Source organism: Ranitomeya imitator, chromosome 6 (assembly GCF_032444005.1).
Source record: "Ranitomeya imitator isolate aRanImi1 chromosome 6, aRanImi1.pri, whole genome shotgun sequence".
NCBI classification, from domain to species: domain Eukaryota; kingdom Metazoa; phylum Chordata; class Amphibia; order Anura; family Dendrobatidae; genus Ranitomeya; species Ranitomeya imitator.
Genome location: NC_091287.1, coordinates 328,317,572 through 328,342,718, shown reverse-complemented (window position 1 = coordinate 328,342,718; position 25,147 = coordinate 328,317,572).

Below are 25,147 nucleotides of genomic sequence, written 5' to 3'. Positions count from 1 at the left end.
ACAGCTTACAGTCCAATAGGTAGAATAAATGTGTACACATAGAATAGGTATATATATATATATATGTCAGTGAGACACATATATGTATATATATTAATATTTATTCCAGCGCTATACAGCTTGAAAGCCGGTAATTCAATTACCGGCTTTTTCTTTCTCCTTCCTAAAACCCGACATGATTTGAGACATGGTTTACATACAGTAAACCATGTCTTCTCTCCATTTTTTTGCAGATTCCACACTACTAATGTCAGTAGTGTGTATCTGCCAAATTTGGCCGTTCTAGCTCTTAAAATAAAGGGTTAAATGGCGGAAAAAATTGGCGTGGGCTCCCACGCAATTTTCTCCGCCAGAGTAGTAAAGCCAGTGACTGAGGGCAGATATTAATAGCCTGGAGAGGGTCCACGGTTATTGGCCCCCCCCTGGCTAAAAATATCTGCCCCCAGCCACCCCAGAAAAGGCACATCTGGAAGATGCGCCTATTCTGGCACTTGGCCACTCTCTTCCCATTCCCGTGTAGCGGTGGGATATGGGGTAATGAAGGGTTAATGCCACCTTGCTATTGTAAGGTGACATTAAGCCTAATTAATAATGGAGAGGCGTCAATTATGACACCTATCCATTATTAATCCAATTGTAGTGAAGGGTTAAATAAAACACAAACACATTATTTAACATTATTTTAATGAAATAAAAACAATGGTTGTTGCAGTATTTTATTCAACGCCCAATCCAGTCACTGAAGACCCTCGTTCTGTGAGTAAAAAAACATAATAAACCAACAATATACTTACCCTCCGCAGATCTGTAACGTCCAACGATGTAAATCCTTCTGAAGGGGTTAAAACATTTTGCAGCAAGGAGCTGTGCTAATGCAGGCTGCTCCTCCTCCTCCTCCTCCTCCTCCTCCTCCTCCTCCTCCTCCTCCTCCTCCTCCTCCTCGCTGCAAAACCCCAGGGAATGAGGCTAAAAATAGATCAATGATCTATATTTAGCTTCATTTGCGGTGAGGCGCCCTCTGCTGGCTGTTCATAGATCGTGGGAAATTACCTAGAAAGCTTACCGGCTTTCAAGCTGTATAGCGCTGGAATAAATATTAATATATATACATATATGTGTCTCACTGACATATATATATATATATATACCTATTCTATGTGTACACATTTATTCTACCTATTCTACTGTAAGCTGTCAATGTGATTTTACTGTACACCGCACTGAATTACCGGCTTTTCTCTCTAATATATGTGTCTACTGACATATATATATATATATATATATATATATAGACAGTATATATATATTTTCTTTTCTTTTTGGGACACATGGATCACTTCTATAGCGGTATGTTGGTTTTGCTAGCCTGCGAGAAAACCACGCAGTACGGATGCCATACGGATTACATACGGAGGATGCCATGCGCAAAAAACGCTGACACACCCTGCCTACGGAGGAGCTACGGACCACTATTTTCGGGACATTTCAGCGTATTACGGCCGTAATATACGGACCGTATTTTCATACGCTGAGTGTGAAGCCGGCCTTAGGCCTCTTTCAGATGCTAACATCTCCAGTAATTGCAAAATTCTGTGTGGTGTGTGGTGACAGTTTTCACACATACCAGAAATACTTGCACATGTAGACCCATTCAAGTGAATGCATCTGTGCACTTGTCAGTGTGTTTCCATGAACCATGTTTCTGTGGGCAAAATATGCTGACATGTCTGTTTTTTAGCAGCGGCACAGGCCATAAAACGTCTTGCACACACGTGCACACTGATGACACACTGATTATCTCCTGGAATCAGCACTAGCAGGTGGCAATGTTGAGAGTTGTATTCAACTGTTTACCGCCTGTGCTATAAAAAAAATAAAAATGACTTGGGGTTCCCCTGATTTTCGATAACTGGCCAAGCTAAATTAACCCCTTCATGACCCAGCCTATTTTGACCTTAAAGACCTTGCCGTTTTTTGCAATTCTGACCAGTGTCCCTTTATGAGGTAATAACTCAGGAACCCTTCAATGGATCCTAGCGGTTCTGAGATTGTTTTTTCGTGACATATTGGGCTTCATGTTAGTGGTAAATTTAGGTCAATAAATTCTGTGTTTATTTGTGATAAAAACGGAAATTTGGCGAAAATTTTGAAAATTTCGCAATTTTCACATTTTGAATTTTTATTCTGTTAAACCAGAGAGTTATGTGACACAAAATAGTTAATAAATAACATTTCCCACATGTATACTTTACATCAGCACAATTTTGGAAACAAAATTTTTTTTTGCTAGGAAGTTATAAGGGTTAAAATTTGACCAGCGATTTCTCATTTTTACAACGAAATTTACAAAACCATTTTTTTTAGGGACCACCTCACATTTGAAGTCAGTTTGAGGGGTCTATATGGCTGAAAATACCCAAAAGTGACACCATTCTAAAAACTGCACCCCTCAAGGTACTCAAAACCACATTCAAGAAGTTTATTAACCCTTCAGGTGCTTCACAGCAGCAGAAGCAACATGGAAGGAAAAAATGAACATTTAACTTTTTAGTCACAAAAATGATTTTCAGCAACAATTTTTTTATTTTCCCAATGGTAATAGGCGAAACTGAACCACGAAAGTTGTTGTCCAATTTGTCCTGAGTACGCCGATACCTCATATGTAGGGGTAAACCACTGTTTGGGCGTACGGCAGGGCTTGGAAGGGAAGGAGCGCCATTTGACTTTTTGAATGAAAAATTGGCTGCACTCTTTAGCGGACACCATGTCACGTTTGGAGAGCCCCCGTGTGCCTAAAAATTGGAGCTCCCCCACAAGTGACCCCATTTTGGAAACTGGACTCCCCAAGGAACTTATCTAGATGCCTAGTGAGCACTTTGAACCTCCAGGTGCTTCACAAATTGATCCGTAAAAATGAAAAAGTACTTTTTTTTCACAAAAAATTTATTTTCGCCTCAATTTTTTCATTTTCACATGGGCAATAGGATAAAATGGATCCTAAAATTTGTTGAGCAATTTCTCCCGAGTACGCCGATACCTCATATGTGGGGGTAAACCACTGTTTGGGCACACGGCAGGGCTCGGAAGGGAAGGCGCGCCTTTTGACTTTTTGAATGGAAAATTAGCTCCAATTGTTAGCGGACACCATGTCGCGTTTGGAGAGCCCCTGTGTGCCTATGCATTGGAGCTCCCCCACAAGTGACCCCATTTTGGAAACTAGACCCCCCAAGGAACTTATCTAGATGCATACTGAGCACTTTAAACCCCCAGGTGCTTCACAGAAGTTTATAATGCAGAGCCATGAAAATAAAAAATAATTTTTCTTTTCTCAAAAATGATTTTTTAGCCTGGAATTTCCTATTTTGCCAAGGGTAATAGGAGAAATTGGACCACAAACTTTGTTGTCCAGTTTGTCCTGAGTACGCAGATACCCCATATGTGGGGGTAAACCACTGTTTGGGCGCACGGCAGGGCTCAGAAGGGAAGGCACGCCATTTGGCTTTTTAAATGGAAAATTAGCTCCAATCATTAGCGGACACCATGTCGCGTTTGGAGAGCCCCTGTGTGCCTAAACATTGGAGATCCCCACAAATGACCCCATTTTGGAAACTAGACCCCCAAAGGAACTAATCTAGATGTGTGGTGAGCACTTTGAACCCTCAAGTGCTTCACAGAAGTTTATAACGCAGAGCCATGAAAATTTAAAAAAAAAAATTTATTTTCTCAAAAATGATTTTTTAGCCCGCTATTTTTTATTTTCCCAAGGGTAACAGGAGAAATTTGACCCCAAACGTTGTTGTCCAGTTTCTCCTGAGTACGCTGATACCCCATATGTGGGGGTAAACCACTGTTTAGGCACATGCTGGGGCTCGGAAGTGAAGTAGTGACGTTTTGAAATGCAGACTTTGATGGAATGCTCTGCGGGCGTCACGTTGCGTTTGCAGAGCCCCTGATGTGGCTAAACAGTAGAAACCCCCCACAAGTGACCCCATTTTGGAAACTAGACCCCGAAAGGAACTTATCTAGATGTGAGGTGAGCACTTTGAACCCCCAAGTTCTTCACAGAAGTTCATAACACAGAGCAGTGAAAATAATAAATACGTTTTCTTTCCTCAAAAATAATTATTTAGCCCAGAATTTTTTATTTTCCCAAGGGTTACAGGAGAAATTGGACCCCAAAAGTTGTTGTCCAGTTTCTCCTGAGTACGTTGATACCCCATGTGTGGGGGTAAACCACTGTTTGGGCACACGTCGGGGCTCAGAAGGGAAGTAGTGACTTTTGAAATGCAGACTTTGATGGAATGGTCTGCGGATGTCACGTTGCGTTTGCAGAGCCCCTGGTGTGCCTAAACAGTAGAAACCCCCCACAAGTGACCCCATTTTGGAAACTAGACCCCCAAAGGAACTTATGTAGATGTGAGGTGAGCACTATGAACCCCCAAGTGCTTCACAGAAGTTCATAACACAGAACCGTGAAAATAATAAATACGTTTTCTTTCCTCAAAAATAATTTTTTAGCCCAGAATTTTTTATTTTCTTAAGGGTTACAGGAGAACTTGGACCCCAAAAGTTGTTGTCCAGTTTCTCCTGAGTACGCTGATATCCCATGTGTGGGGGTAAACCACTGTTTGGGCACACATAGGGGCTCAGAAGGGAAGTAGTGACTTTTGAAATGCAGACTTTGATGGAATGGTCTGTGGACGTCACGTTGCGTTTGCAGAGCCCCTGGTGTGCCTAAACAGTAGAAACCCCCCACAAGTGACCCCATTTTAGAAACGAGACCCCCCAAGGAACTTATCTAGATATGTGTTGAGCACTTTGAACCCCCAAGTGCTTCACAGACGTTTACAATGCAGAGCCGTGAAAATAAAAAATAATTTTTCTTTCCTCAAAAATGATGTTTTAGCAAGCAATTTTTTATTTTCACAAGGGTAACAGGAGAAATTGGACCCCAGTAATTGTTGCGCAGTTTGTCCTGAGTATGCTGGTACCCCATATGTGGGGGTAAACCACTGTTTGGGCACACGTCAGGGCTCGGAAGTGAGGGAGCACCATTTGACTTTATGAATACAAGATTGGCTGGAATCAATGGTGGCGCCATGTTGTGTTTGGAGACCCCTGATGTGCCTAAACAGTGGAAACCCCTCAATTCTACCTCCAACACTAACCCCAACACACCCCTAACCCTAATCCCAACTGTAGCCGTAACCCTAATCACAACCCTAACCCCAACACACCCCTAACCACAACCCTAACCCCAACACACCCCTAACCACAACCCTAATTCCAACCCTAAGGCTATGTGCCCACGTTGCGGATTCGTGTGAGATTTTTCAGCATCATTTTTGAAAAATCCGCGGGTAAAGGGCACTGCGTTTTACCTGCGGATTTACCGTGGATTTCCAGTGTTTTTTGTGCGGATTTCACCTGTGGATTCCTATTGAGGAACAGGTGTAAAACGCTGCGGAATCCGCACAAAGAATTGACATGCTGCGGAAAATACAACGCAGCGTTTCCGCGTGGTATTTTCCGCACCATGGGCACAGCGGATTTAGTTTTCCATAGGTTTACATGGAACTGTAAACCTGATGGAACACTGCTGCGAATCCGCAGCGGCCAATCCGCTGCGGATCCGCAGCCAAATCCGCAGCGTGTGCACATAGCCTAATTCTAAAGGTATGTGCACACGCTGCGGAAAACGCTGCGGATCCGCAGCAGTTTCCCATGAGTTTACAGTTCAATGTAAACCTATGGGAAACAAAAATCGCTGTACACATGCTGTGGAAGAACTGCACGGAAACGCAGCGGTTTACATTCCGCAGCATGTCTCTTCTTTCTGCGGATTCCACAGCGGTTTTACAACTGCTCCAGTAGAAAATTGCAGTTGTAAAACCGCAGTGAAATGCGCAGAAAAACCGCGGTAAATCCGCGATAAATCCACAGCGGTTTAGCACTGCGGATTTATCAAATCCGCAGCGGAAAAATCCGCAGAGGAACAGAATACGTGTGCACATACCGAAACCCTAACCCTACCCCTACCCCTACCCCTAACCCTACCCCTAACCCTAACCCTACCCCTAACCCTAACCCTACCCCTAACCCTAACCCTAACCCTACCCCTAACCCTACCCCTAACCCTAACCCTACCCCTAACCCTACCCCTAACCCTAACCCTAGTTCTTACCCCAACCTTAGTGGAAAAAAAAAATATTTTTTTTTATTATTGTCCCTACCTATGGGGGTGACAAAGGGGGGGGGGGAATTTACTATTTTTTTTATTTTGATCACTGAGATAGGTTATATCCAGTGATCAAAACTCACTTTGGAACGAATCTGCCGGCCGGCAGATTCGGCGGGCGCACTGCACATGCGCCCGCCATTTTGGAAGATGGCGGCGCCCAGGAAAGAAGATGGACGGATCCCGGGAGGCCGGGTAAGTATAAGGGGGGGAGATCAGGGCACGGGGGGGCGTCGGAGCACAGGGGGGTGGATCGGAGCACGGGGGAGTGGATCGGAACACGGGGGGTGGATTTGAGCACGGGGTGGGGGATCGCTGTGCAGGGGGGTGGATCGGAGCACGGGGGGATCGCTGTGCGGGGGGGTGATCGGAGTGCGGGGGGGTTTGATTGGAGCACGGGGGTGTGATGGAGCACGGGGGAGCGGACAGGAGGACGGGGGAGCGGAGCACAGGACGGAGGGGAGCGGACCACAGATCGTGGGGCTGGGGGGCGATCGGTGGGGTGGGGTGGGGGCACATAAGTGTTTCCAGCCATGGCCGATGATATTGCAGCATCGGCCATGGCTGGATTGTAATATTTCACCAGTTTTTTAGGTGAAATATTACAAATCGCTCTGATTGGCAGTTTCACTTTTAACAGCCAATCAGAGCGATCGTAGCCACGGGGGGGTGAAGCCACCCCCCCTGGGCTAAACTACCACTCCCCCTGTCCCTGCAGGCCGGGTGAAATGGGAGTTAACCCTTTCACCCGATCTGCAGGGACGCGATCTTTCTGTGACACAGCATATGCGTCACAGGTCGGATTGGCACCAACTTTCATGACGCATATGCTGTGTCACAGGTCGGGAAGGGGTTAAACAGCTGGGACTGGTTGGTGGGGTAAATATTTGTGGGGTTGATGTTGATATCACTTTTGTATTATTAGGTGACATCAAGCCCACAAGTTAGTAATGGAATAGCATCTATATGACACCTATCCATTACTAACCCAATGGTCATATTGTAAATAAATGTCACGAGTGTGTCACATCAACCTGAGAGATCTGGGAGTAGAAGATCACTGCAAATTGTGAATTGCAGATCTCCCATTTAGCCTGTGTATTTGGATACCTTATTAAATGAATTTAGTTTCCTATGGTGCTGAAGAGGTTAACGACCATTCCTATGCTGGCCAGAAACATGCAGCTCCATTTCAGCTGCTTTTGATCTGGTCGTTAACTTTTCCTAAAAATTCAGGCCAGACCCTCTCTGTCCTGCTGATGAAAACTCTGCTTTCTTGCCCTTAGGAGACCCTATGCTGAATATTATATCATTGTAACTAATGAGATTCAACTTCTTGTGTTGTTTGCTAAAGCTAAGTAGTTGAAATTTTGAGTAAGAGTTGTGGTGTTCTGTAGGTTGTTGTTGTTGTGTGTGTGTGTGTTTATCTCCTGTTCTGTTCTCATTTAATTTTTTCCTCCCTGTCCCTATCCTCTTCTCTATTTTTGGTTAGGGCTTTTGCATGATAGAGGTTTTCTGTTATTCCCGTTTCGTCTTTGTTTCTGGTTTACCTTTCATTTCTGTCCCATGCCTCATGGGGTGGGGTAGGGGACAGATTAGTTTTTTTTTTACAAGAGCATAGTAAGGTAGGAGACTCAGTCCTCTCCACCTTTAAGAGTACCCTTTGGAGAGGGATAGTTAGAGTTCTAGCTCCAGGGATGTTTTGAGGCCCCTCTTCCTTACTGAAGACCACCAAAGCATCGCAATAAAAAACATCAAAAATTTATTTGAAATAAAAATACACACATTGTTTTATAAATTAAATTTATTTAAAAATAAACAAAGATATACTCTTCTTATGCTCGCTCGATTGAAGCCCTTGTCCCCTGTAAAAAAACAGAAATAATAAACAGCAAAAATACTCACTTTATGCCTAATCCACCAATGCCCATGTCCCCCTTAAAAAAAGAAAATTAATAAACAACCATATCACTCACCTGTGCTAAGTGAAGATGTCCCATGCCGTAATCCATGTCTTCGATATTTGATTTACAACCTAGATGGTGCCATGACGCAACAGTCCAGGCTGAAAACCATGGGAGAAATGAGTTGATGGGAGCACAGCCTCAGTGACTAGTAGTGACGTCATTAAGGTTACCGCACGCCACTGAGGCTGCATTCCCACACTTCACTCTGAGCAGGGACAATGAACTGCAGTGACTTCAATGAGATCACCATGAGCACCGTGATTCTCTCTGTTTTATACTGGGGACCAGGGCTTCAATGGAATGGGTGTAAGGTGAGTATAACTTTGTTATTTTTAAATAAATTTGTAAACCAGGGTGTGGATTTTTATTTCAAATAAAGGACTTAGTTCAATAAAAAATACACCCTGAATAATGTCTCTGCTACTTGATAAATTTTCACCGATTCATTTCTCAATAATTAGCCATATTTAGCAATGTTCATTAAAGGTTTTTTTCAGATTTTAGGCAAATAATGTTTACTGTGTATAAGTCTATACATGTATGTACACATGCAAATGAACACATTTTTTAATATACACTTATTTTATATTCCTGTACACATACAGAGCTCTGCTAACAGCTGAGAAGTGGATTCAATTCTATTTGGCAGAAACCCATAAGTATCCAATTCTAGTATAAACTAAGAGTAGATTACAACCATATCCAGCCTACAAAGTGCTTTTGTAAGCTAAACAGGACTGCAGATTGATACATGGTTTTGCAAACTATTAGTAAGATTTGTATTTAGCTCACAGAACATGGCCTAAATCTAGATTTCTAATGGGCGACTATCGTGAATTAGTATTCTTAGAAATGCTCATAAAAAGGTGTAACAAGACTGTCAATCACCTGACAAAATAAAAACGCTTATTCATCAAGTGAAATTATTTTTAAGTAAGCTTAAAAAACATGGGTAGCACATTGTCCTGTGAAAACAGGACATATGCTGCTGAGAACAATGATAGCCTATGTGCATTGAACGATCTATTTCTGATTAGAGGATATTAAGTAATCGTTGATTGGCGGTCTTTTAATGCTGCAAGTCAAGGGCTGTAAACCTGCTCTTAGACCTATCTAAAAACTTCTCAGCTAAGGAAGGGACTGGATATGGATATTCACTGACTGTGATCTTCTCATTCACTGGCAGTGAACAAATATCTTGAAAATGCAAGAAATTAAAGTGCCACATTTGTAAAATATTTATTTATTCAGTCTTCTTGTACATTGGTCCTTACCAATAATTCTGCAAAAGCTTTAAATAGGCTCATCAATCTTATCAGCTCTGTTAACGGAAACCACTGTTATTTTAAACTTGTGACCTGACCTAAAAATAAGTCCCAGGACTAAACCAAAAAATAAATTATGCAATATTAACGTTACATGGACCTTTTTTTTCCCAACTGCTATGACTTTTCACCTAATAGAGAATTTATATCTTAATCTTCACATCAATCATTCAGGAATTAATATGAAGGGACATTTTTTTAAGATTAAAGATTAAACATGCCACAACGACTTCCTGCATCAGAAAGTATACAGTTATTCTAACACATGTTACAATGGAGAATAGGAAGTGGGAATATGACGTTCTATTATAAGATTGTTACCATCACTATGAATCTTTGAAAAATGCCAAAGTACAACAGTAACAAATATGTAATTGGTAGTAGTATGTCATTGCCAAATGTGGTAGAGGAGTAGCTAAAACAGCTACCTTAAATGGCTTCTGTCAGCAGGTGTTTGTTATGTAACCTGAGTAATAATAATAGCAGCTGAGACCGAGATTTCAGGGATGTATAACTTACTAGGATGTGTGCTGTTGTTTCCATCCAATGAAGGTTTAATCACTAGGAGATTATCGCTGATTTGAGCACAGTGCCAAAGAGCCATGGTATGACCACGTCTCCTCCTCTGATAAGCAGCTCACTGTCAATAGACAATTTACATAGAGATCCTTGTGTGGGCGGGGTTAGCTTTCTGAACTATGCTACATCTAAAATATCCGATTGTATCACAACTGCTGCATGCAGTAAACTTAGTGAAACATGGCTGGAATCAGGGTCTCCATTCCTACATCATGCTACTCCCAGATGAGGTAACAAAAACTTAGTGACAGATTCCCTTTAAAATCTGAGTATTTGCACTGCATTGTTTTCTGCAGCATGTCAATTTTGTGTGGATTTTAGTGTTTTTCATCTATTGACTTTAATTGAGTCAGTCAAATCCACAGCAAAAACACAGGTACAAAAATGTTTGCTGATTTGCTGAAAATTTCGTAAGTTTCTATGGACTTCCTATGGTGTTTCCCACCCTATCATCTGTGTGAAAGCAAGGGAAACATCGGTGCGACGGTTTTGATGGGCAGTAACGTTATCGCCAACAGATCATTAAAGCCATTACAGCGTACCCTAAAAACTCATTTGTTCAGACTGGCCTACCGCCTCAATGCATTAACCTAATGATCCCTGTGTGGCCTATTTATAATAAAAAAAAAAAAAAAAGGTTCCTCGCATCATGTTCTCATACACTTTATGCAGTATTAGCCCTCTGTGTCTGTACTGCTACATACTTAGGCAGTTAACTGGTTCATGCAGCTTTACATGAACACCTGAGCCTTACACTATAGCTGGTCCGAATAACTAAAGCAATTGTTACCATCCACCTCTCGTGTCTCCCCTTTTCCTCATAGTTTGTAAGCTTGCGAGCAGGGCCCTCATTCCTCTTGGTATCCATTTTGAACTGTGATTTCTGTTATGCTGTAATGTCTATTGTCTGTACAAGTCCCCTCTATAATTTGTAAAGCGCTGCGGAATATGTTGGCGCTATATAAATAAAAATTATTATTATTATTATTATTACAGCATATAGCGAATATCTCACAGCTGGCCCGTATCGTAAAGACAATGACACGATTGGTTGACAAATCATCCGAGGAGGCCGCTGGCTGCTCACAATAATTAGTTCTCAGAAAAGTAATAGTGAGCATACGGCTTATACACATGAAATATGTTTATATTTGCCGTACGATGACTGCTAACTACACTCCTTGCTGCTAACCAAATAAATAAATACAGGCTAATTGGATGCCATCCTTCTTTTGAAATTCACATCTTCAGGGTGTTCCATACCCTCTCCCTCAGAGCAGCAGTCATATAAAGGCCCCAAGGCTCACCCACGCACCCACTTCCTTGGCCATTTTTATGCATTGCTGCCACACTTCATGTCCTCAGAATTGACAAACCTTATCCTGGGAGAATTCAACATCCCTTCCTTCCCAACTGCATCCCAGCTTCTATATCTGGCCAATTCTCGTGGCCTCTCACAACTTTCAAACTCTGAGATGGTAACACATCTAATCTGGACTTTATCCAGCGCAGTTCATTCTCCCACCTAGATAACTCACCTCTTACCCTTTGTCCCCATGAAATTAGGAGTGTAACCACAACTTACACATTTTTAGGTGTTTCCGAAAAACACATCTGTTTAGGTCAGCATATCACGTTCCCTAATCAAAGTCCATTTTATATATATAGCTTATTCTCTACTTCTCTGAATATAATTTGCCATCAAACTCAACTGGACCCAAAAGGCTCATGCAGCCTTTATCTATCCCCCATTTCCTCAAGATGGTTGTACCATCATTGTAAATTAGCACCTGTCATTTGTGTCCCACCCCCACCTCATTGTAGACTGTAAGCACTGTCCAAGGTGGACATTATTATTGCTTTAATTGCTTGATTATCAAAACTTGATAATTTTTTACAGTTTTATATGAACTGCTGACTTGTAGAGCTATGCGGAATGTATTTGCGATATATAAATAAAGGTTATTAGTAGTAGTAGATTGAAGATGGTGACATTCAAGCTGTTAGCTTTGCCATGTTTAGGAGGATAGAATCATTACGTGAGCACAACTACACAAACGAGGGTTTCCTGCTGTGCTGACCCAGGGTGGAGTAGGGTGAACATGACAAGCTGCTGGACTGTGAGAGAGGTGCACGGATTAAGAAAGATGGGGTGTGCTTGGTATGTAAGATCAGTCAAAAATAGCAGGCATGTCCACTTCCATATCGGCTGACAGACTCTCAGTCACCCCAACTGTAGGGGTAAACAAGTGGAGGTTCTTCGGCCTGAGACCTGCGTGACAACACTTGCCTTGAGGGAGGATGAAGAATAAGAAGATGTGGCTGATGGGGTGGACGATGGTTGGCGAGGCCCGTTAGTCTGCATTTTAGCACAGTGACATTCCCAGATTAATGCATGTTGATTGCGCATGGCCAGTTCATGCATGTAGTACTTAAATTATTTCATTTTTTTACTCTACTAGGTCATTTTTAAAAAGTTGACAGATAACATGATTTTTTAGATTTTTGCAAGTCAGAAAAAAAGACCCAAGATAGGCAATTGCAGAACTGAGAACACTGCTGTCCACTGAAAGAGTTGGGGCTCAGGATGCATTGGTTGTCGTGGTTGCATAACTCTGTGTCTCTGCAACCTCCTCATCTTCCTCCTCCTCTGCTAAGCTACGCAGCCGGATGTCCCTGGATTTACACTAACCATGATCTACTACCTCATTGTCATCCTCTATGTTCTCCCACATGCCCTGAGTGTCACCCTCCTCCTCTTCTTGCCTTGACAGCATAGTACAGTCTGCAGGCGCCTCAAGTATCTGAGTCTCATTACAAATGGTTCACCTTCACCCAACAGGGTTAACATTTGTTGACGAGGGTTTGGATTATTCTCGGACCCAACTTCGTCTGGCCATGGATCAAACTGAGAAAAAATGTGGCCATCGTTGCAGATGATTTTCTTCTCTTGACTCTGTGAATCTTTAGAGTACAGTTCTGATGCCCATGGCATACAATGTGTGAAGGGATCTACAGATTCAGCCATCTGTGATTCCTAACAGACAGTTGGGCGCTTGGAGAGTTGTGATGTGGGGGAAAAAAGGGTAATTGGGGTGCCACCACTGAGGACCGTACTGTGTGTGATGTTAAGGTGGAGGAAGAGGAGCAGAGGTCACTTGATGAAGCATTTGCCATCTACTGGAGCACATGTACAGCTGCCAAAGAAAGAGAGTAGAGTAGCCCATCCAGTAACAGAAGTTGCAAAAATTCTGTGCAATGACTCACTGCAGCAAAACAAACCGACTTCTCATCCCTCATTTTATGCCTTTCTCACAACCCTTAACAGCTATTCAGAACTTTGAATTCTCTCCTGTGTCCACCAGCTCCCGCTCCCTCTCCTCTCATCTCAACTGAAATCTTTGCCTCACCACCTGTGAACTTGACATCATAATGTCCCACCTCATTCCAAACTTTACCACAGTCTTTATCACAAACCTAACCCACCTCTTCATCCTGTCTCTAACAACTGGTGGCTTACCTCCTAATTGAAACCCTTAACCCACCTTCTGTGTCTAGCTATCGCCCCATATGATTTCTCCATTATGCATCCAAACTACTGGAACAACACGTCCAATTTGAACTGTCCTCCCACTTCTCCTCTTGCTCACTCTTTGACCGCTTACAATCTGGCTTCAGACCGCACCATTCCACTGAAACTTCCTTAACTAAAGTCATAAAAAACACCAAGAAAAAGGCATAGATGCTTACCTGCCCAATCATCAAAACAAATGGACTAATACCTCACAAATATTGCTATGTGTTTTTTGCACTTTATATCTTTTCAGGGTGCAGTTGGGCCCATATTGCTCTGTAAACTGTGGCCTCTGTTCACACAGGATGTATTTAAGTTAGCACTGGGCAGCCCGACTGATCAAAGAGTATGGGTGCCATTAATAGGCTGTGAGCCAGATGCTCTGCATCTCCTGTGTGTGAACATTGCCGCATACAGACTGTATCTTTTTGTGCATTGGTGTACCAAACAAACAATCCCTGATTGTAGACTGGCTGTCTCATCGGTATTACTGCACCTGTGTAGTGTGTAGTCGCCATCTTTAATTGGGTCCACTGCATCCTGTTAGTGCATTAATTTTTAGGCCTGGGCAGGTAAGCATCTCTGCCTTTTTCTTGGTGTTTTTTATAGATTTTTGGAGGATTTTCAGTCCTCTTTTTGTGGTTTTGATCTTAAATAAAGTCACCAATGACCTACTAACCGCCAAATGAAAGCAACACAAGTTTGTTCTCCTTCTCCTAGACCTGGCATATGTATTTGACACAGTAGACCATTCCCTCTTATCTCAGACTTTCTGGTCTATTGACATTTCAAACTTGGCCCTTTGCTAACAAAATAACAGACAGGACATTCAGTGTCTCCCACTCACACACCACCTCATCTTGTCCCCTATGTGTTGGTGTCCACTAAGGTTGTGTGGGGTTGCGCGCATTCAGCAAGGCATCACATTAGCTAAGTATCAAGTTAAAGGGCAGTTATTCCATTGCAAGGAATAAACATCCATCTTCTCTCTTCTCACAGGTAATCATGTCACTGAAATAGCCTGCATGTCTTTTTACTCTATTCAATCTCAGCAAGCAGCCTGAATGGTAATCATGTCACTGAAATAGCCTGCGTGTCTTTTTACTCCATTCAATCTCAGCAAGCAGCCTGAATGGTTATCGTCATTCAACTCCTTTGCTAGAATTCATCAGTTACATGGCTCCCAGTACTAAGGGTACCGTCACACAATGGCATTTTGATCGCTACGACGGCACGATTTGTGACGTTCCAGCGATATATCCGTGATGTTCCAGCGATCTCGCTGTGTCTGACACGCTCCTGCGATCAGGGACCCCGGTGAAAATCGTACGTCGTAGTAGATCGTTTGAAACTTTCTTTCGTCGTCTAGTGTTCCGCTTTGGCGGCATGATCGCATGGTGTAACAAAGGTGTGCACGATATTGTATACGATGTGCACATAGTAACCAACGGCTTCTACATCGCACATATGTCATGAAATTATCGCTCCAGCGTCGTACATTGCAAAGTGTGACAGCAGTCTACGACGCTGGAGCAATATTGTTACGATGCTGGAGCGTCACGGATCGTGCCGTCGTAGCGATCAAAATGCCACTGTGTGACGGTACCCTTACTGTTGTAGCTCCAGGAGGGTATTTCTGTAGATGTTTATCTCAGCAGAGGTGCCACAGTATAGAGATGTAATCAGGATGGCATCTTTGATCACCTTCTCCACACCAGGATGTGTTTAGCAGCTGTCCCTAATTTATAACTAACCTTCTCCGATAATCCCGCTCTCCTCTCCCTGCACTGAGGGCCTATAAATTTAGATTCATTCTTAGGGGTGCACGCATGTGTGGGGTCCCACGCATTCAGCAAAGCATTGCATTAGCTAAGCATCAAGCTAAAGGCAGTTACTCCATGGCAGTTAGTCAGGGCAGGAGTCAGGTAACCCACACTCTACTCTCCCTTTTATCCATGTGCTTTATTGCTATCCTCCTATGTTCCCTTGCTAACCACATTCAGTGCAAAATCCCCCTCCATTGCGACTCATACACATCAGCCCCTCTATACTTCCCTCTCTCATGTACAGCTCCCATGCACTTCTCACCTTCCTGAAAAACCTCAGCCCATCTTGCCCAAACACACTGCGCAAAAAACCTCATACACTTAAAAAAAATACCTGTCTTTTATCTTCTTACTCCTATTGATTTCGGAAGATATCTCCCCCAACCCCGGTCCTCCATCCTCCAACCTCAACCGCTACCCTACCTCATATCAAAACCATACTAACCTTATTAATATTACTTGCACTCCCTCACCTCTCTCTTTCAATTGTGCCCTTTGGAATCCACGGTCTGTATGTAACAAGCATCCTTTCCACCACAACTACTTTCTGAAAAACTCTATGAATCTGTTGGCCCTCACTGAAACCTGGATCCAGGACTCTGACACTATCTTCCCCACTGACATTTCTCACGGTGGCTTACAGTTCTCCCATTCCCCGAGACCCACAAACAGACCTAGTGGTGGAGTCGGCATAATCCTGTCCCCACAATGCAACTTCCAAGTCATCCTTCCAGTTCCGTTACTCTCATTCCCTTCTTTTGAGGTCCACACCATCAGGCTCTTTCGTCCCCTCTCACTCAGAGTAGCGGTGATATACCGGCCCCAGGCTCGCCCACACACTTCCTGGACCATTTCTCTGCCTGGCTGCCACACTTTATGTCCTCAGAACTTCCAACCCTTATCCTGGGAGACTTTAACATCCCCATTAACAGCCCCACTTCCACATCTGCATCCCAGCTTCTATCACTAACCACTTCTCTCGGCCTCTCACAGCTCTCAACCTCTGAGACACACAAGGATGGTAACACCCTTGACCTGGTCTTTGTCCGGCCCTGTTCAATCTCCTGCCTATATAACTCACCACTTCCCCTCTCTGACCACAACATTCTCTCCTTCAAGCTCACAAATCCTCGCCCACCCCAGCACACTCCTACCTACCATTCAGTCAGAAATCTACACGTTATTAACCCTCATACAGTCACAGACTCCCTACACTCATCATTGTCCCCATCTCCTCTATTTGCTGTCCTGATCTCGCTGTACATCACTTCAATGACACTCTTAGAAGCCCACCTTTACCAAGTAGCGCCCCTCACCCTCAGAACCTCCAAACACAGAGTAAAACAGCCCTGGCTCACATCGCAAACCCGATTTCTCCAGTGATGCTCTAGGTGTGCTGAACGCTTATGGAGGAAAACTCGCACACCAGAGGGACCTATAACTCTGCCCTTCACCTCGCCAAACAGACCTACTACACTGTTATGATCCGGTGACTTAGGAGCTGCATGAGAACATTCACTGGAGAAAGTGGCCACTGTACTGACCGCAATCCTGAACTTAACACCACAACTAGAAGTAGCCGTGGAGTGTACCTAACACACCTAGACACCTCGTCACAGCCGGAGAACTAAATACCCCTAAAGATAGAAATAGGAATACTATCTTGCCTCAGAGAAAATCCCCAAAGGATAGACAGCCCCCCACAAATATTGGCAGTGAGTCGGAGAGGAAAAAACATACACAGGCAGAAAAACAGGATTAGCACAGGAGGCCACTCTAGCTAGATAGGACAGGATAGGACAGAGTTCTGTGCGGTCAGTATAAAAAACCCTTCAAAACATCCACAGCAGAATATACAAAAACTTCCTACATCTTTACTAAAAGATGTAGGAGCGTAAATCTGCAACTCCAGTGAATCCTACAATCAGAGCAGGAATAAAACTGAAACAAGCACACTGGCAGTGTGCCACAGAAACAATAACCAAACACTTATCTTTGCTGAAATAGGCAGAGAGCAGGAGAAGCCAGAAAGTGATCCAACACTTCACAAGGAACATTGACTACTGGCAAGGGCTAAAGGATCCTGCCCACTTAAATATCCCAGTCAGAATTGTAATCATCCGATACACCGGGCCAGGTCTGTGACTCAGAGACAACTACATTCCCACCTACAACCACTGGAGGGAACCCAAGAGCAGAATTCACAACAGTACCCTCCCCTTGAGGAGGGGTCACCGAACCCTCACCAGGGCCCCCAGGACGATCAGGACGAGCCAGATGAAAGGCACGGACCAAATCAGCAGCATGGACATCAGAGTCAAAAACCCAAGAATTATCCTCCTGGCCATAACCCTTCCATTTGACCAGGTACTGGAGCTTCCGCCTCGAAAAACGGGAATCCAAAATCTTCTCAACAACATATTCCAACTCCCCATCAACCAACACAGGGGCCGGAGGATCAACAGAGGGAACAACGGGCTCCACATATTTCCGCAACAAAGATCTATGGAAGACATTATGGATAGCAAAAGAGGCTGGAAGCGCCAGTTGAAAAGACACCGGATTAATAATCTCAGAAATCCTATAAGGACCAATAAACCGAGGCTTAAACTTAGGAGAAGAAACCTTCATAGGAACATGACGGGAAGACAACCAGACCAGATCCCCAACCCGAAGCCGGGAACCAACACACCGACAACGATTAGCAAAACGTTGAGCCTCCTCTTGAGACAACACCAACTTGTCCACCACATGAGCCCAAATCTGCTGCAACCTGTCCACCACAGAATCCACACCAGGACAGTCAGAAGGCTCAACCTGTCCAGAAGAAAAACGAGGATGAAAACCAAAATTACAAAAGAAAGGTGAAACCAAGGTAGCAGAACTAGCCCGATTATTAAGGGCAAACTTGGCCAATGGCAAGAAGGCCACCCAATCATCCTGATCAGCAGACACAAAGCATCTCAAATAAGTCTCCAAGGTCTGATTAGTTCGCTCGATCTGGTCATTTGTCTGAGGATGAAACGCAGAAGAAAAATACAAATAAATGCCCAGCCTAGCACAAAAGGCCCGCCAAAACCTAGAAACAAACTGGGAACCTCTGTCGGACACAATATTCTCCGGAATACCATGCAAATGAACCACATGCTGAAAGAACAACGGAACCAAATCTGAAGAGGAAGGCAATTTAGGTAAGGGCACCAAATGAACCATCTTAGAGAACCGGTCACAAACAACCCAGATAACAGACATCTTCTGGGAGACCGGAAGATCAGAAATAAAATCCATCGAAATATGCGTCCAGGGCCTCTCAGGGACTGGCAATGGCAAAAGCAACCCACTAGCACGGGAACAACAAGGCTTGGCCCGCGCACAAGTCCCAAAGGACTGCACAAAAGAACGCACATCACGTGACAATGAAGGCCACCAAAAGGACCTACCAGCCAAATCTCTGGTACCAAAAATGCCAGGATGACCGGCCAACACGGAACAGTGAACCTCAGAAATCACTCTACTAGTCCATCTGTCAGGAACAAACAATTTCCCCACAGGACAGCGGTCAGGTTTGTCAGCCTGAAATTCCTGAAGAACCCGTCGTAAATCAGGGGAAATGGCAGAAAGGACCACCCCCTCTTTCAGAGTACCGACCGGTTCTAAGACCTCGGGAGAATCAGGCAAAAAACTCCTAGAGAGGGCATCAGCCTTAATATTCTTAGAACCCGGAAGGTACGAGACCACGAAATCAAAACGGGAAACAAACAAGGACCATCGAGCCTGTCTAGGATTCAGCCGTTTAGCAGACTCGAGGTAAATCAAATTCTTATGATCGGTCAAGACCACAATACGGTGCTTAGCTCCCTCAAGCCAATGTCGCCACTCCTCAAACGCCCACTTCATAGCCAACAACTCCCGATTGCCGACATCATAATTGCGTTCAGCAGGCGAAAACTTATGGGAAAAGAAGGCACACGGTTTCATTAAGGAACCAACAGGATCCCTCTGAGACAAAACGGCCCCTGCCCCAATCTCAGAAGCGTCAACCTCAACCTGAAACGGAAGAGAAATATCCGGTTGGCGCAACACTGGAGCAGAAGTAAATCGACGTTTAAGCTCCTGAAAGGCAGAGACAGCCGCAGAGGACCAATTCGCCACATCAGCGCCTTTCTTCGTCAAATCGGTAAAGGGTTTAACCATGCTGGAAAAATTAGCAATGAAACGGCAATAAAAATTTGCAAAACCCAAAAATTTCTGAAGGCTCTTCACAGATGTGGGCTGAATCCAATCATGAATGGCCTGAACCTTAACCGGATCCATCTCTATAGACGAAGGAGAAAAAATGAAGCCCAAAAAAGAGACTTTCTGCACCCCAAAGAGACACTTAGACCCTTTCACAAACAGAGCATTGTCACGAAGGATCTGAAATACCATCCTGACCTGTTGCACATGAGACTCCCAATCATCGGAAAAAATCAAAATATCGTCCAAATATACAATCAAGAATTTATCAAGATAAGTCTGGAAGATATCATGCATGAAGGACTGAAAAACAGATGGAGCATTAGAGAGTCCGAATGGCATCACAAGGTATTCAAAATGGCCTTCGGGCGTATTAAACGCAGTTTTCCATTCATCATCCTGCTTAATACGAACAAGATTATATGCCCCCCGAAGGTCAATCTTCGTAAACCAACTAGCTCCCTTAATCCTAGCAAACAAATCGGAAAGCAAAGGTAAAGGGTATTGAAACTTGACCGTGATTTTATTCAAGAGGCGATAATCTATACAGGGTCTCAAGGAACCATCTTTTTTAGCAACAAAAAAGAACCCCGCTCCCAACAGTGAAGAAGATGGCCGAATATGCCCTTTCTCCAAAGACTCCTTAATATAGCTCCGCATGGCGGTATGTTCAGGCACAGATAGATTAAAAAGTCGACCCTTAGGAAACTTACAGCCTGGAATCAAGTCAATAGCACAATCGCAGTCCCTGTGCGGTGGAAAGAAACTGGACTTGGGCTCATCGAATACATCCTGAAAATCAGACAAAAACTCTGGAATTTCAGAAGGTGAAGAAGAGGAGATTGACATCAAAGGAACATCATTATGAACCCCCTGACAACCCCAACTCGTCACAGACATGGACTTCCAGTCCAACACAGGATTATGTACCTGCAACCATGGAAAACCCAGCACGAGAGCATCATGCAAGTTATGCAACACCAGGAATCGACAATCTTCCTGATGGGCTGGCGCCATGCGTATGGTCACCTGTGTCCAAAACTGGGGCTTATTTTTAGCCAAGGGTGTTTCAACAATGCATCTTAAAGGAATAGGGTTCTGCAAAGGCTGCAAGGGAAAACCACAATGCTTGGCAAACTCAAAATCCATTAAATTCAAGGCGGCGCCTGAATCAACAAACGCCATGACAGAAAATGATGGCAATAAGCAGATCAAGGACACAGATAACAGAAATTTAGGTTGTACAGTACTGATGGTAATTGAACTGGCGATCCTCTTTGTCCGCTTAGGGCAGACAGAAATTACATGAGAAGCGTCGCCACAATAATAACACAACCTATTTTGACGTCTGAAACCTTGTCGTTCCGTTCTAGACAGAATTCTATCACATTGCATAGGCTCAGAAATTTGCTCTGAGGATAACGCCACAGCGCGCACAGTTCTGCGCTCCCGCAGGCATCGGTCAATCTGAATGGCCAGAGACATAGAATCACTCAGACCGGAAGGCGTGGGAAACCCCACCATAATATCTTTAACGGATTCAGAAAGCCCCCTTCTGAAAATTGCCGCCAAAGCATCATTATTCCATTTAGTGAACACAGACCATTTTCTGAATTTTTGACAATACAATTCTGCCGCCTTTTGACCCTGAGACAGGGCCAACAAGGTTTTCTCAGCTTGATCCACAGAATTAGGTTCATCATATAATAGTCCTAAAGCCTGAAAAAAGGAGTCAATATTAAGCAAAGCTGGATTCCCAGATTCCAGGGAAAACGCCCAATCCTGCGGGTCGCCACGCAGCAGGGAGATTACGATTTTTACCTGCTGAATGGAATCACCAGAGGATCGAGGTCTCAGGTCAAAAAACAGTTTACAGTTGTTTTTAAAACTCAAAAATTTAGACCTGTCACCAGAAAACAAATCAGGAATAGGAATCTTCGGTTCTAAAGCAGGAGTTTGAACAATATAATCAGAAATACCTTGCACCCTAGCAGCAAGCTGGTCTACACGAGAAACTAATTCCTGAACATTCATGCTTGCACCAGGCTCCTCAGGCACCCAGAGATAAAGAGGGAGGAGAAGACAAAACAGACTGGAGAAAAAAAATGGCTCAAGAGCTTCCTTCCCTTCTTCTGAGATGCATTTAACTCATTGTTGGCCAGTAGTACTGTTATGATCCGGTGACCTAGGAGCTGCATGAGAACATTCACTGGAGAAAGTGGCCACTGTACTGACCGCAATCCTGATCTTAACACCGCAACTAGAAGTAGCCGTGGAGTGTACCTAACACATCTAGACACCTCGTCACAGCCGGAGAACTAAATACCCCTAAAGATGGAAATAGGAATACTATCTTGCCTCAGAGAAAATCCCCAAAGGATAGACAGCCCCCCACAAATATTGGCGGTGAGTCGGAGAGGAAAAAACATACACAGGCAGAAAAACTGGATTAGCACAGGAGGTCACTCTAGCTAGATAGGACAGGATAGGACAGAGTTCTGTGCGGTCAGTATAAAAAAAACCTTCAAAACATCCACAGCAGAATATACAAAAACTTCCTACATCTTTACTAAAAGATGTAGGAGCGTAAATCTGCAACTCCAGTGAATCCTACAATCAGAGCAGGAATAAAACTGAAACAAGCACACTGGCAGTGTGCCACAGAAACAAAAACCAAACACTTATCTTTGCTGAAATAGGCAGCGAGCAGGAGAAGCCAGAAAGTGATCCAACACTTCACAAGGAACATTGACTACTAGCAAGGGCTAAAGGATCCTGCCCACTTAAATATCCCAGTCATAATTGTAATCATCCGATACACCTGGCCAGGTCTGTGACTCAGAGACAACTGCATTACCACCTACAACCACTGGAGGGAACCCAAGAGCAGAATTCACAACACTATACCACCCTGATCTCCTCACTGGCCAACAACGTCAGGAAACTTTTTGACATCTTTCACTCCTTCCTCAGGCCAAAAGCCCAAGTCCCTATCACAGACATTTGTGCTGATGACCTGACCTCCTACTTCATAGAGAAAATAGATAACATCCATCATGAAATCCGCTCCCAGCCACTAAGTGCAGTGACTCCCATCCCTCCCTGCATTTCCTGTTATGATCCGGTGACCTTGGAGCAGCATGAAAATTTTCACTGGAGTAGGTGGTAACTATACTGACTGCAAATCCTGATCTTAACATCGCCACTAGAAGTAGCCGTGGGGTGTACCTAACAAGCCCTAGACACCTCGTCACAGCTGGAGGACTAAATACCCCTAAAGATGGAAATAGGAATACTACCTTGCCTCAGAGCAGAACCCCAAAGGATAGGCAGCCCCCCACAAATATTGGCTGTGAGTAGGAGAGGAAAGACACACACAGTCAGAAAAAAGGATTTAGCACAAGAGGCCACTCTAGCTAAAATAGGAAAGGATAGGACAGAGTTCTGTGCGGTCAGTATTAAAACCCTTCCAAAAATATCCACAGCAGATTATACAAAAAATTCCTCCATCTAACTAAAGACGTGGAACGTATATCTGCAACTCCAGAGACTACTAAACTCAGAGCAGGAATACAATCAAAAAACAAGCACACAGCTTGTGTGCCATAGAAAAAGAAACAGACACTTATCTTTGCTGAATTGGCAGCTAAGCAGGAGAAGCCAGACAGAGATCCAACACTTCCCAAGAAACATTGACAACTGGCAAGGCCTAATGAGTCCTGCAAACCTAAATACCCCAGTCAGAACTACAATCAGCAGATACGCCTGTCCAGGACTGCAGCCCAGAGACAATTGCATTACCACCTACAACCACCGGAGGGAGCCCAAAAGCAGAATTCACAACAATTTCCCCTGGCTCACGCTACACATTTGATCGCATCACAGAAGAAGAAGTCTCCAAGCTCCTCTCTCCTTCTCATCCGACTACATGTACTACCGACCCCATTCTGTTATGACCTGGTGGTTAGGAGCACCCGACCTGATAGTTAAACTCATACAGGACAAGCTCTGGGATGTGGGAGCTCTGCTGACCGCAAGCCCTAATCCTATCGCACACACTAGAAATAGCCGTGGAGCGCTCCTGACGCTCCCTATGCGCCTCGTCACAGCCTAAGGACTAGCTAGCCCTAGAGATAGAAAATAAAGCCTACCTTGCCTCAGAGAAATTCCCCAAAGGAATAGGCAGCCCCCCACATATAATGACTGTGAGTAAAGATGAAAGTCACAAACGCAGAAATGAAACAGGTTTCAGCAAAGGAAGGCCAGACTTACTAAATAGACAGAGGATAGGAAAGGTAACTTTGCGATCAGCACAAAAACCTACAAAAGACCACGCAGAGTGTGCAAAAAAGACCTTTGCACCGACTCACGGTGCGGAGGGGCCACTCTGCATCCCAGAGCTTCCAGCTAGCAAGACAATATCATGATAACCAGCTGGACAAGAAAACAGAGAACAAATAATGACTATCAGGAACTTAGCTTCTGCAGGAGAAGGCAGGTCACCAGAGAGATCCAGGAGCGAACTGAACCAATGCAAAAACATTGACAGCTGGCATGGAGTAACGATCTGAGAGGAGTTAAATAGAGCAGCCAACCAAAGGATAAACCACGTCACCTGTGTAAGGAACCTCAGAAGCAGGAGCTTCACTCATAGCCACCAGAGGGAGCCCATAGATAGAACTCGCCGAAGTACCATTCACAACCACAGGAGGGAGTTCGACAACAGAATTCACAACAGTACCCCCCCTTGAGGAGGGGTCACCGAACCCTCACCAGAGCCCCCCGGCCGATCAGGATGAGCCAAATGAAAGGCACGAACAAGATCGGCAGCATGAACATCAGAGGCAAAAACCCAGGAATTATCTTCCTGACCATAACCCTTCCACTTGACCAGGTACTGGAGTTTCCGTCTCGAAACACGAGAATCCAAAATCTTCTCCACCACATACTCCAACTCCCCCTCGACAAACACCGGGGCAGGAGGATCAACGGAGGGAACCATAGGCGCCACGTATCTCCGCAACAACGACCTATTGAACACATTATGGATGGCAAAAGAAGCTGGAAGGTCCAAACGAAATGACACAGGATTAAGAACTTCAGAAATCTTATATGGCCCAATGAAACGAGGCTTAAACTTAGGAGAGGAAACCTTCATAGGAACGTGACGAGATGACAACCTAACCAAATCCCCAACACGAAGTCGGTCAGCGAAACGTTGAGCCTTCTCCTGGGACAATGTCAAATTGTCCACCACATGAGTCCAAATCTGCTGCAACCTGTCCACCACCGCATCCACACCAGGACAGTCCGAAGGCTCAACCTGCCCTGAAGAGAAACGAGGATGGAAACCAGAATTACAGAAAAAAGGAGAAACTAAAGTAGCCGAGCTGGCCCGATTA